Raw genomic sequence first — 13,038 nt, 5'->3', positions numbered from 1 at the left:
ACATGATGTGTGATCCTTGATGTTGGATGTCAGAATAGGGTAGATGTGATCACCACTAGAATTAACTAGACATTGATATGTTATGCATAGTTCATTATATATGATTTAAAACTCTAAGTAATATTTAATTTAGTGTAAAATGAGTCCTTGAAGGTGATTGTAACCTTATCTTTGAGCAATGAGCTCCCCTTTTGTTCTCACAACTCCTAATAGGGTTAAAGATCTTTAAAAAGGTATATTATCCTAACAAGGAATTATGGGCATGAAATTTTATATTGACTCCTAGCATGGTCAAGTCTAATAATAAGGAAATATTTACATTAGTTCATTATCTTGTGGGTTCAATCCCCACCAAGTTTTTCCTATGCTTAGGGTTTTCTCAAGAGAAAATCATGATGTTATGAGTTCTCTTATTGTATATGTTTTATTATTATGCTTTATCATGGTATTTTGTAAAAATAATAACATGATTAAAAAGTATTTCAGCACTAATTCAACCTACCCTCTCAATGTAGCTTGATCCTAACAATTGGTATTAGGGCCTAGTTCCTTAAAAGAAGTGTTATAGATTAAGAAGGATCTCGATGGATGTAAGAAACTTACAAAGGAATGTTTATGCAGCACTTAAGGACTTGGATAAAGCATATATAAACAAAGACAAGTTGAAGAATAAGCTCAGGGATGCAAAAGACTACAATAGAGGGCTTAAGGAATAGATTTGTGTTAAATTAGAATCAAAAGGAAGTGATTAGTTAATTAGATGAAAAATGATCTTAAGGTAGTTGAGATTGAACCATCCTCAAATCTTTTTAAGAAAATTTAGAAGGAAAAAAGAATTTCTTCAACATTAATTTGAATTTACTACTCTTCAGATGGTCAGAGAGATTGAGAAAGGAAAATAAGATAGAGATAATCTTGAAGTAGCCTTGAATATTGTATCTAATTAATATCATGGTTTGAAAACTCAACTAGGACAGATGAAGATGGGACTTGAAAATTTAATATCAAACTATGAGGATCTTGAAAGATATACCAATTTATTATTAAAGGAGAGCTTTTTGAAGCAAAAAAGCATTTTGAAAAACTTTATTTAAAGATGATAAATTTGATAATAAATTACAACAACAAAAGCCTAAAGGTGATACGTCTAGCCTTGGCTACAATAGTGCTAAAAATTCAAAAGCAACAAAAGAAAGGACAATGCAAGATACTATTCAAACACCTACTAAGAATAAGTTGTTTGTATAGTAGATTATGAAGATTAAAGGAAGATGATTTGCATGCAACAAGTATTGCACATTAAGAAGGATTTCAAAGGTAATATTGATGCTAAGCCATTCATTGGTTATTGTTTCAATTGTTTTCTATATGAACACAAGTAAGATGAATGCATATCTAAATAAAATTGAAGGAAAAATGAGATCTCTAGTACTAGATCTAATACTAGAGGGCCTATTAGAAGTATCGTCAAGAGTTATGTGTTATAAGTCCAAAATTTTGGGCATAATGCAAGAGAATGTAGATTGAAAATTAATCAAGGTGGTCCAAGATATGGAAACTCGATTGTTACTTGTGTCAAATGCAATAAACTAGGGCATAAAACTACATATTGTAGATTTAATGGATTTGTTAATAATAGAAGACAACTAGAGAGTGGAAGGAATAATTGTAATGGACGGAGAACTAGTGAAACTAATCGATTAAAGTATAAGGGTAATCTCAGTGATAGATTTGTAAAAGAAGGAAATAATGGTACTATTGAGCCATTAACATCAACTTGATTGGCCAAGGATGGCCTTAGGGAAAGCATTTTGATAGTAACATATAGTTCCCCCAAATTTTAGAATTAGATCATGTGATGGAAGGATATGGTTATTCAAGGTTGGGAGAAATGTTAGCTCTAATTGTAATCTTGATATTTTGTTTAACATCATGGACTTTCATGAATTTGAAAGACTAGTCATTCAAGTCTATGTTTAAGCACTTTGAAACCCTAAATTTTATGAACATCATGGAATTTCATGAATTTGATGAGATTGAGTGGATTAAGATTGTCTTGAGAAAAATCCTAACCAAATCTTTTGGTTTGGAGATCAACCTATCAAGATCACAAAGGAATTATTTCATTAACGAGTTTAGACATTGTGGCCATTATACTCTTTGCGATGAAGACTATGAAGATGGAAGTTCAAAATAACACATGAAGTGGGATAAGAGGGCTATGAGAATCAAAAACATTAGATTAAAAGACCTAAGTTTAATTTATATGGTTTTGGGTTACAAAGTATATTATAGCAATAGGGTTAACTTTGTCTCAATAGGGATAATTTGTGCAACTTACAAAATTGTAAAAGAACATGAGCATTATGATTTAAATGAGATCATATGACTTTATCATCTAGATAACCTTAAAATAATCAAGTGACTTACATCTATTCTAGTTGGATATCTAATTTTCCACATTTTCTTTTACATATCATACATAGATTTCCTAACATGCATCCTAGTGCATGGAAGGATGATGTTCCTACAATAATACAAATCACTAAATACCAGGAGATGCAAGGTAAGAATAATATTAGTAGTGATTTCTTTGGATTATTTTAAGGCTTTCAGAGAGAAATAAAGAAAATAAGTAGGACATTTAAGTAAATAGTGCATAGATATGTTGACACTATGTCTTTTATTGTTGAAATTGATTGTACAGACATGGAGGCAAGGGAACCTATGGTACAATGGATTAGCCCTATGATATATGAAGTTGATCCTTATATTTTTAGATAACATATATAAGCTATATTGGCTAATGAGAAATATGCCAATGTGGAGAGATAGGGAAGTTGGGAAGAGCTCGCCAAGAATTCTAAGAAGAGAAAATCTCAAAAGGTTGTTAACATGACTAAAAAGAAAGAAAAAACATGATAGATTAGGAAGAAGGGTGGGGTATTAATGCAAGCCAAACTTGATGCCTATACCCCAAAAAAAACTCCAAGTCAAAGTATACTTGTGCATAAGCCTTTGAAGATATCATATTGACCCTTGGTTGTGGTCATAACTAGAAAGATCACCCCTACACCACAAAGAGTTATAGGAGTAATTTTAAAAACAGTATCACAAGTAAAAGTGAAAGAGAAGAAAGATTAGGAGACCAAGATTTTTAAAGCTACTATAAAACCTTCTAGGACTACTAGACCCAAAGCTATGGATAGGGGAATAGGATTTAAGAATAGTAAGGTAATTGAATCTCTACATAAAGAGTGAATAAAGAAAAATTCAAGGACATAATAAAATAGAATAGAAGTGAAGCCTAAATGGAAGCATGGCCTAAAGACAATTGTTGACAAAATTGAGAGTTAGGGTATGATTAACCAACTAAATGAGTATTGTGATAGATATAATTTGATGTACAAAAGATGTTATAAGATTTTATCTTAAAGTATCTCTTGAATTTTAAGAGGAACCTTATAGAGATAAAGCATGGCATACTTGATGACTTATTTGATAAACTAGATGTGCAATTAGAAGAAGATCAAAGGATTAGAGAAAATACCTTGCATGATATCTATATATTGATAGCTTATGAGGAAATGAACAAAATCCTTAAGAGAGCTAAGGATAAGATGAGGATCATCGAGATTATGTAGAAGAATATGAGGAAACTAAAAGAGTCATTTCTCAAGTATCAATGGAGATTGAATATAAGGGTATTGTACACTAATACCACATGAGAAAGGCTCATTTATTAAAGATCAAATATAGATACCTAGTGACCTTAAGGATATCGAGTAAAGTAATGACAATAAAGAAGATATTAATATATTCTTTATCACTATACATCAGGATTATGTCTTTGTCCCAAGGCTACCTATCTCATTGGATGCATCAAAGGAAGAACAAGCAAAAGATTCAGTCATGGAAAATTTCATCTCTAAAGAAGAGAGAAGATAAATTATGTTACCATTAGATAAGATGGTTAAAGGAGAGAAAGAATTGGATAAGGAAAAGAGAAGGAGAAAGTAGATGAAATTATGATGAAATCAAAGATTAGATAAGTGATTAATGAAGCTAAGCCTTTAGTAATCAGTGTTGATGATATAGTTCATGATATGATAGATCACACTAATGTTGATGTACCAATCATTTCAATAATTAAGACTGGGGCATAGAAAGTGGTAGAGAAAATGAAAAGTCTAATAAAGACTAGCATTTCTTCTATTGAGAATATAGGTTCAGATGCATTGTTGGCAAGTGGCATTTGTAAGAAACTAGATAGACTAGAGAAGGAAGAAGATTTGAAAACCTATGATAGGGATCAATTGATGGAGCTATTATTAATGGAATTTGTGAAGGATAAGGAGAGATGCAAGAAGAGTATAGAGAAGAACAAAGAAAGAGTCTTGAGTAGAAGATTGGATATAATGAAAAAACTTTTTCCATTCCTTATGCATTTCAAGGAGGTGATACTATAAAGAACTTGGATAAAGTTCTTGATAATTGTGATGCTCACTTTAGGATGGCTAAGAAATGCAACAAAAATAAAAGGCTAAAATATTTTTAGAGGTATGCAAATCCCTAGCTAGTGATTTTTAGGGGGGAAAGGGAGGCACTTTAATAGGACTATAGGTTTCCCTATTGTCCATGCCACTAAGCCATTCAAATATGTATGAAAGGGAAAGAGGGGAATTTCTAAATATGATTCCACTTTTAATCAAAATTATAGTAGATATAACCCAAAGAAGAAGCATGCCAATACTAAATTCATATTATAAAGAGGAATACAATACAAGGAAATGTACCGTTTGGTCATTAGAAGGATAATGTGAATTTGAAATAGAGCTAATTGCTTAAATAATATAAATCTAGATGATATGTGAATACAATTAGACTAATTAATATGTAGATCTAGGGGAAAGATATGAAAGGAAGAAAAATATGAAAGATTCAACTTGAAATGCATAGAGGAAGATGTGTTTAAGCTCCAAAAATTGCAAATCAAAACCTTTTCTAAATATGTCTGCAAATCTTGGAATAAAATGATGAAAGTAACAAAACCTAGAAATCTCCCTTAAAAGGGACACTAAAGGTCTAGGTTGAATTGGAAGGGTTCCCTACAACCAAGTTGACATTTTCCATTGACTTGCAATATACATCTCCAAAAAGCTCTCGAAGAGTAGGCTTTAGACTATAAGCTCGGATTGGTATCTTGCAAATAAACACATAAAAGAAGGGTTTTGTGGTTGGGGTTTGATGAGGCCTTTCCTTAGTCAAGCCTTAGGTTAAGGAATTAACCATAATTGAAATATAATCGATAAGGAGAATGCTTGCATGTAGTAGATCTGTATAATATCAAGTAAAAGATATGATTACCTTTGAAGATGCAATTGTTGTTGATATATGATCAAATATGTAAGTATAATAGCCTTGACTCAAAGAAGCCATAAGGAAATTAAAGAAGCCAAAACCTCATTTATGGAAATGTATGTTACATACCATGGATGAATGATAGAAGATCTTGAATAGATTAGAATGATAGATATTCTCCTTAGATCCAAACTCCACTACTACCTTGAAGGAAGAAGCTTGAAGCAAGAAGGAGAAGCTTAGACTTGAATGCTTGAAGAAGAATGCCTTAATTACTTTCTAAAATGTGGATGCATTGAGAAGATGAGATAACTTGAGAATAAGATATGAAAATGAATCCCCCAAGTCTCTATTTATACTAGTTTTTGGGTAAGAAAACAATTCCAGATTGTAAGAATTTGCGTAAGGGAAAAATTCACCTAGGAACTAAGAACTCAAACACAAGCACAACTGTAGACCAAAAATGGATATGATCAATTAATCAGAGTATGTCCGAATACATTTCTCTATTCAAAATGTGATGTTCAACACACTAGGAGTGCCTATATATAAAGGCCTCGGGAGAGCTTCTAGAATGCATAGAAGTTAGCACCATGATGTGTCATACAACCAAGCACATGTCCACCAGATATGGGTTATCCTTGATTAAGCACGGAAATAAGTGCAATGATGTGAGGATAAGCCTACATGGGTGTGACACACAAAATAGTGTTGTAGACACCATGTGCTAAAATAGAGTTGCATGCTCCTGTGTTGTCTACATGACAACCAAAAAAGGTGTGCAAACTCCTAAGTGTCTCACAAATAAAATAATGCAAAATAATTAAATAATGCATTAACCTAAGTAAACTTAAGTAAGTGTAATAAGTAAATACTTATTTGCACCAACACCCCCACTTAAGTGCAACTTAGGGGAATGCCCTTAAGTTCACAAAACTAGGATGAAATGCATAATGGGTCCCAGCTACTAGGCCATGCTAGGTACCCATGTACATAATGAAATGCAAATCTCTCATAAAGTGGGGAAAGAGGGAAAACCTCATGGGAAAAACCCTCCCCCAAAAAGAGAGATAAATATGGATGCATGGATGGATGGAGTAATCAAGAGCCCCCCATTATGACATACATCCATGTATATACATGAAAAAATGGAGAAGGAAAAAATCTCCTATGAGGAAAAAGTCCCTCCCAAAAAAGAGAAGAAGGAGATGAGGTAGTCCCCCCCCCCTTAAAAGTAGTGTGTCGATTAGTGAAGAATGCTCCTCTGTAGAAGCTGATCCATGACCTTTGGATGATGTTCCTCCCCTTTGGATGAAACAAAGGCAAGGGTACCTATGAGATGTGTCCCCTGGATGGAGAAGGAATCTCAATGATAAGTGGTATCTCTGAAACCTGTTGAAAAGTCCCTTTGTTGATACTGATAATGGCTTCCTCAAGAACTACTGAAAAGAAGAGCAGATCAAACAAGGAAGGTGATAGAACCTATCTCAAGAAACCAATAGTCTTCTCAATTGATGAAGAGACCTCCTACAGATGTTGTACATAAGAAACCAAAATCACGCTAATTTGGAAGGATTGATCATGTAGAGCATGGAGTTGAGGGTTAGAGTGGGCCCTCGCAACAACTATAGAAGACTCCTCAGCAAAGAGAAGAAAGAAATCATCATAAAAGTCTCCCATATCTACTGAGTGTGACTCCAAGAACATAATTGAAATGTCTAGCAAGAAATCATCACCTGGAAGACTATGAGTACCCTGTAGTGCTGAAGTACATGAATCTATCACTATGGAAAAGGATAGAGTATCCACCTCAAATAGAAGATGGATGTCATCAAGAATATCTCCCACATCTTCAATGTGAGACTCCACGAACAACTGTGCAATGTCTGAAAGGAATTCTTTGCATGAAGGTAGGGTAGGAAGACATAAAGTATCCTACTGCACTGAATCCGAACCATCTGTGGTTGGAATAGGATCAGTAGGAGCAACAGGAGCTAGAGGTGTGGTCTCATTTGAGGTTGTAGAAACCATAGCTGGAGTGACTGGATGTAGAAATTCCACTAGAGATGGAGGATCACATGGATCTCCATATGCTTCCCAAATAGACCACCAAATATCACAAGGAAAATGTGCCAATCTAAGAGGACCAAAAGATTCCCTACTCATACTTTTACGTAAAAATTGATTAAGCTTGATAATATATGTCCAATCAAAATGTGGCATTGAATAGAGATAAGGAAGCAATCCTGGATGTTCTCTTAGATGGTCAATTATCAAAGTCCTCCATTTGTAATAGTTCCTTGTTGTCAATTGTGGTCTAACACCAAATTGACAAATCTGACAAGACCCCATGAGATTAATCAATGAACCGCCAAAGAAATTAAAGAGCCCCCCCTGAAAAAGATGCTATTGGCACTTGAAAGCCACTTGCCAATTTAGGGCCTATTTCTGAAAGTAGTATTTCTATCTGCAAAACCTTTAATGTGGTTGTAAATCTAGAAAGTGGACCCAAAAAATGCACTTTCAAAAAAAATGGAACCTGATTTGGAGTCCAGATGCGCCTGTACCAAGCATTTTAAGTGGCAAAATTTGAAATTTTGGAGTTGCAAAAAAATTTAGAAATAAGGATCTCAAACCATCTGCACCAATGTGTAGATCACGAAATCCTACCCCAAAACAAAAAAAATTGCTTGCAAAAATGAGTCTATATGAGGAAGATATTGATGTTTGAAAATTGTTGCTACTATTATTTTTTTCTAAATCACCGCCGCGCCTCCAAAAAACAAATGGCTTTAGATTTTGCCTCAGATGTCTAATTTGGATGAAACAAAATCTGATTTGGGGGTTTTTGGACCTTCTTTATGTGATGCAAATATCAGATTTGCACCAACAAGCTTCAATCTTCACCTGCAAAAAATCTCTCCTATGGTCCCATGGCCAAAAAAATTTTAGAAAATGATGTAAATCCAAAAAAAAAATTAGCAGAGATGCAGATGAAAAAAAATGTAGATCTAAATATTAAATGTATAGATCTGAAATGATCATACCAATTTTGCAAATTGGTCCTTCGAGTGCTGATTTGCAAAAAAAAAAAAATTGCCTCACAATCGACTTTGGCCTAGGGTAGGTAGCTTTGTAGCCCATTTTCACCGATTCAGCATTTCAAATGCAATGGTGAGGTTAGATATGGCATTGGACACTCCCAATTTCTACAATACTCCAGAGTCAGGCTATGGTGATGAAGCAAGATGATGGTCTCGAAACGGCTATGTGATGAAAAAGTCTCCAAGTTGCTCTGATACCATGTAAGAATTTGCCTAAGGGAAAAATTCACCTAGCAACTAAGAACTCAAACACAAGCACAACTGTAGACCAAAAATGGATATGATCAATTAATCAGAGTATGTCCGAATACATTGCTCTGTTCAAAATGTGATGTTCAACACACTAGGAGTGCCTATATATAAAGGCCTCAGGAGAGCTTCTAGAATGCATAGAAGTTAGCACCATGATGTGTCATACAACCAAGCACATGTCCACCAGATATGGGTTATCCTCCATTAAGCATGAAAATAAGTGCGATGATGTGAGGATAAGCCTACAAGGGTGTGACACGCAAAATAGTGTTGTAGACACCATGTGCTAAAATAGAGTTGTGTACTCCTGTGTTGTCTACATGACAACCCAAAAAGGTGCGCAAACTACTAAGTGTCTCACAAATAAAATAATGCAAAATAATTAAATAATGCATTAACCTAAGTAAACTTAAGTAAGTGTAATAAGTAAATACTTATTTACACCAACAAGGATGATGTGGGAGTTAATTAAATTAATTACAAAACTTGAAGACTTTTGGACCTCGAACACCACAATCACTAGGGACTAAGTTGACTTGGGATGACCTACTCTAGATCAAGTTGACATGGGTCAAATTGGTCCCAAAGGACTAAATAGGAATGCCATAGAACCCTCCAAAAGGAGGTGTAGGTGAAACTAAAAGATAGTGAATTGATTAAGAGATATGGTCAAAAGAGTACCAAAGTAACACCTAAAATACCATGTCAAAAAGTGAGAGATGATGAAGAAGAGTGAAATGAAAGGGAGTAGGGGAAAATGAGACCAAAACCACACTAAGGAGGGTTAAAAGGTCTCAAAATTAAGTGTATCCATTTTAAGATGGCATAGTGATACTAAATTGGTTGACAAATATATTAAAGAGGTGAAGGATTGTATCTATGAAGGAAACATTCAATGCATAATATTAGATAACTATGCAAAAAAATAGGATAAGCTCATCAAAGAGGATGAGGAAAACTTGGAGAAGCTTGAAAAGGCTTCTAATACATCAAACCAAGCTATATCACATTTTGTTAAGGAGATATCCAAGTTAGTGGATAAGATTAATGTAGTTCACATTGATAACCTGGCAAGATACCAATAAGGTTTGTAGAATTGAGGACTCTTATTATATCATCTTAAAATGGATGCACCCATATTTTAAGACCTTGTATAATTTATTTCATAATGACTTCATAGACCATGGATGGGTTTGTGCTTAATGTTTTCTATCTCCTATTTTCTTCCACCTTTCTTGATTCTATATGCACTCCCTTAGATCTTTTTGAAGGTCCTTCTCTTCCATTCCCTAGGAGTAGGTCAATCCAAGTTATCCTATAATAGATGAGGTCAACCCTAGGTTGACCTATTATAGAATATTTTAACCAAGTTCAACCTCTTCCCCAATGATTGTGAGGCATGGAGTACGAAGTGTCTCAAGGTTCTAAATATTAAACTCCCACTCTTAGTTAACTTGTATTGTTTTCCCACACAAAAGATACTATGTAAGGAGGTTTGAAGGCTTCATTTTTCAATGATGACCTAATATTAAACTTATATGCCAACCTTATACTTTCAATTAAATATTTCAAGGCACTCAAATATTTTAAGAGTTCAAGCAAAGAATTTTCATCAAGAGTCGAAGGATTCTTTGTGAGCATTTTCTCTTAATGATCTGGTATAATATTGAGCATAAAGGGAGGAGATCTACATTAAGGAATTAATCATCTTATTCATTGATGCAAATTGGCATCCATGACTCCATGAGGTGGTTATGGTAGATCCATTGTAACTTATGGAGATATCCTACATTTACATACTAAATCCAACATCTACAACATGAAACGAGGAAAAATCCTTATTAACAAGGGTTTTTACAAGAAATGAGAATCCTTACATTTATCTTGTTTCATTTACATAAATTTATATTTTTAATTCAAGGTTTATTCCTCAATCTAGGGCTTGACCAAGGCAAGCCTTCATCTACCCAACAACAAAAATCCCATTTTTTAATGTGCAAGATCATAATAACAAAATTGTGATTGTAGATCTAAAAATAAATCCCCAAAATATTTATAATGAATCTAAATTGACCTTATTACAATGCCTTGGGAAGATAGTGACTCATTAGAAATATTTCCAGAAGGATTTCCACCAAGTTGACCTATTCTCTAAGCCTTGGTCGAAAAATTAGTTTCTAGGTTTTTCATTTTGTGTAGAGTTCTATAGAAACCTTTTTCAATTATAGGTCTAGATCAACACTTTTCAAAGATAAAAACACACTTTACTCTACACATTTAAAGGTGAGTCTCCTATTTTGAATTTCAATTCATAATTTTAACATAATTGTGTATCTTTATTGGGTTGATTGCATACACTTGACATCTAGATTTACATTACTTAGTCAGTCAGTTTAATTTTCCGCACACATTATCATGCCTAGGATAAAGAGAATATTTCCTTATATCACATTCCTTTTTACAATTAAAATTTATTATTGGCATCCCTTCCTTCATTTGGACCTTGTTAATCTAATTTGAATTTAAAAAGGAACCATATTTGGAGATTCTTTGTTTCCCCGCACACATATTCTGAATGCTTTAGTGAATAAAGTAGAGGCCTACATTATATTATAGTGCTTCCACATTTTTACCAAGCATTTTGGTCCACCAAAAATCTTACCCTCTTTCTCGGAGTTACATCATTTTTATTTGGCATCAATTTCACCATCAAATATTTTGGTGAACAATACAAGTCCTACTTTATTTTTGGAGTTAGATTTCTTATTTTTGGTGTTTATCTTCTTTTGTTGGACCCTTGCATTGCTTCTTTGATCTTAGAGTTATATTTAACTATATTTTTTGTGTGGTTAGATCTATATTTTTATACTCTTTCATATATTTGTATAGTTGGGTCTCAACAAAATTTTCTTTTGTGATCTCCTTTTTATGAGATTAATTACACCAACTTCAACCTATAGTATCCCTGTTAAGATAAGTTGTAAAATCATGACTTACTTTGATCATGATTCCTCTTTTCCCCTTAGGACTCATTATGACACTAATAACTTTCACCAATATCTAAATCCATAACTCTTCTCACACATCCCATGCTGAAGATGAAGCCTTAAGAATCCCTCATTCACAAGTTGATAAGGTCTCTCATGAGTTTGATCAATTGGAAAATTGGCTTGTACAAGACATCAAAATCTTGCTAGTGTTACTAATATTGAGGCTATTAGGAAGCTTTTTAATAATGATGATAATAAAATCTCTATTTTGTGTGGTATATCTCACCTTATCGATATTCATGCTAAGTCTTTGATGAAATGTGCTCAAGAGTTAGGATACACTCCTCCTTCCACAACTATTGACCCTTCTATTCCAATTTCCACCATTCTCTCTAATATTATTATGTATGCACCACTTCTTATAATGACTTATACTCAAGTATCTACTTCTCTAAGTGTTGGCCTTCCTAACCTTTCACTTCCCATGAGTATTCCTATGACTTCCATGCCTTCTTCTTTACCTTCATATAATGCAATTCATTTTACATATTCTAATCTTTTACCCAATCCTTCCAATCCTCCAGCAACATCTTTACATCTTCCTTTTGCTTCCTACAATTTTCCTATCACGTCTGATATATCTATTCCTACTACCATGTCTTCTAATCCCACTATTAGTAGCTTGGTTCAAACTGTCACTATATTATAACAAGTGGCTCAGTTCTCTTAACATATGCACAACATCTCTATATGTGACATTGATAATCCACTTTCCTTAGATATCCTTTGTCATGTTATACCACAACACATTGAGGTACTTCATCTTGAGACATGCAATGGTAAGGGTGATCTTGTGATTCATGGTAAGAGTTTCTAGACTATATGTAGTGATTTTTCTTATGACTCCTGACTATGGGCTCATGCCTAAGTTGTTCCCATCCACCTTTTATGGATAGAGCCTTGCAATAGTATTGATCTTTACCCATTATTCTGTTGATTCTTCTCAAACACTTACCAACACTTTCATTTAATAATTTTAAAATAATATTGGTCTACAAATTTATTTTATAGATTTAATGCATTGCAAAAAAAATGTTAAAGAAAAAGTTATTGATTTCATTGGTAGATATAAACACTTTTCTACTCACATATTTTATCATGTGTCTGATCATGATATTCAATGTGTCTTTATTTCTAATTTATAGAAATAGATTAGAGATAATATTATCCTTACAAAGTATAACTCTTTTTCTCATCTATGTTCAGTGCTCTACTTTTATTGCTCTTGTTACTAGTGATAAGAGCAATGACATTGGTAATCAAATTAAGTT

The sequence above is a fragment of the Cupressus sempervirens genome, chromosome 10, assembly GCF_028749045.1.
Source record: "Cupressus sempervirens isolate cs-2001-9-10 chromosome 10, ASM2874904v1, whole genome shotgun sequence".
In the NCBI taxonomy this organism is placed as follows: domain Eukaryota; kingdom Viridiplantae; phylum Streptophyta; class Pinopsida; order Cupressales; family Cupressaceae; genus Cupressus; species Cupressus sempervirens.
This window is presented reverse-complemented; position numbering follows the sequence as displayed.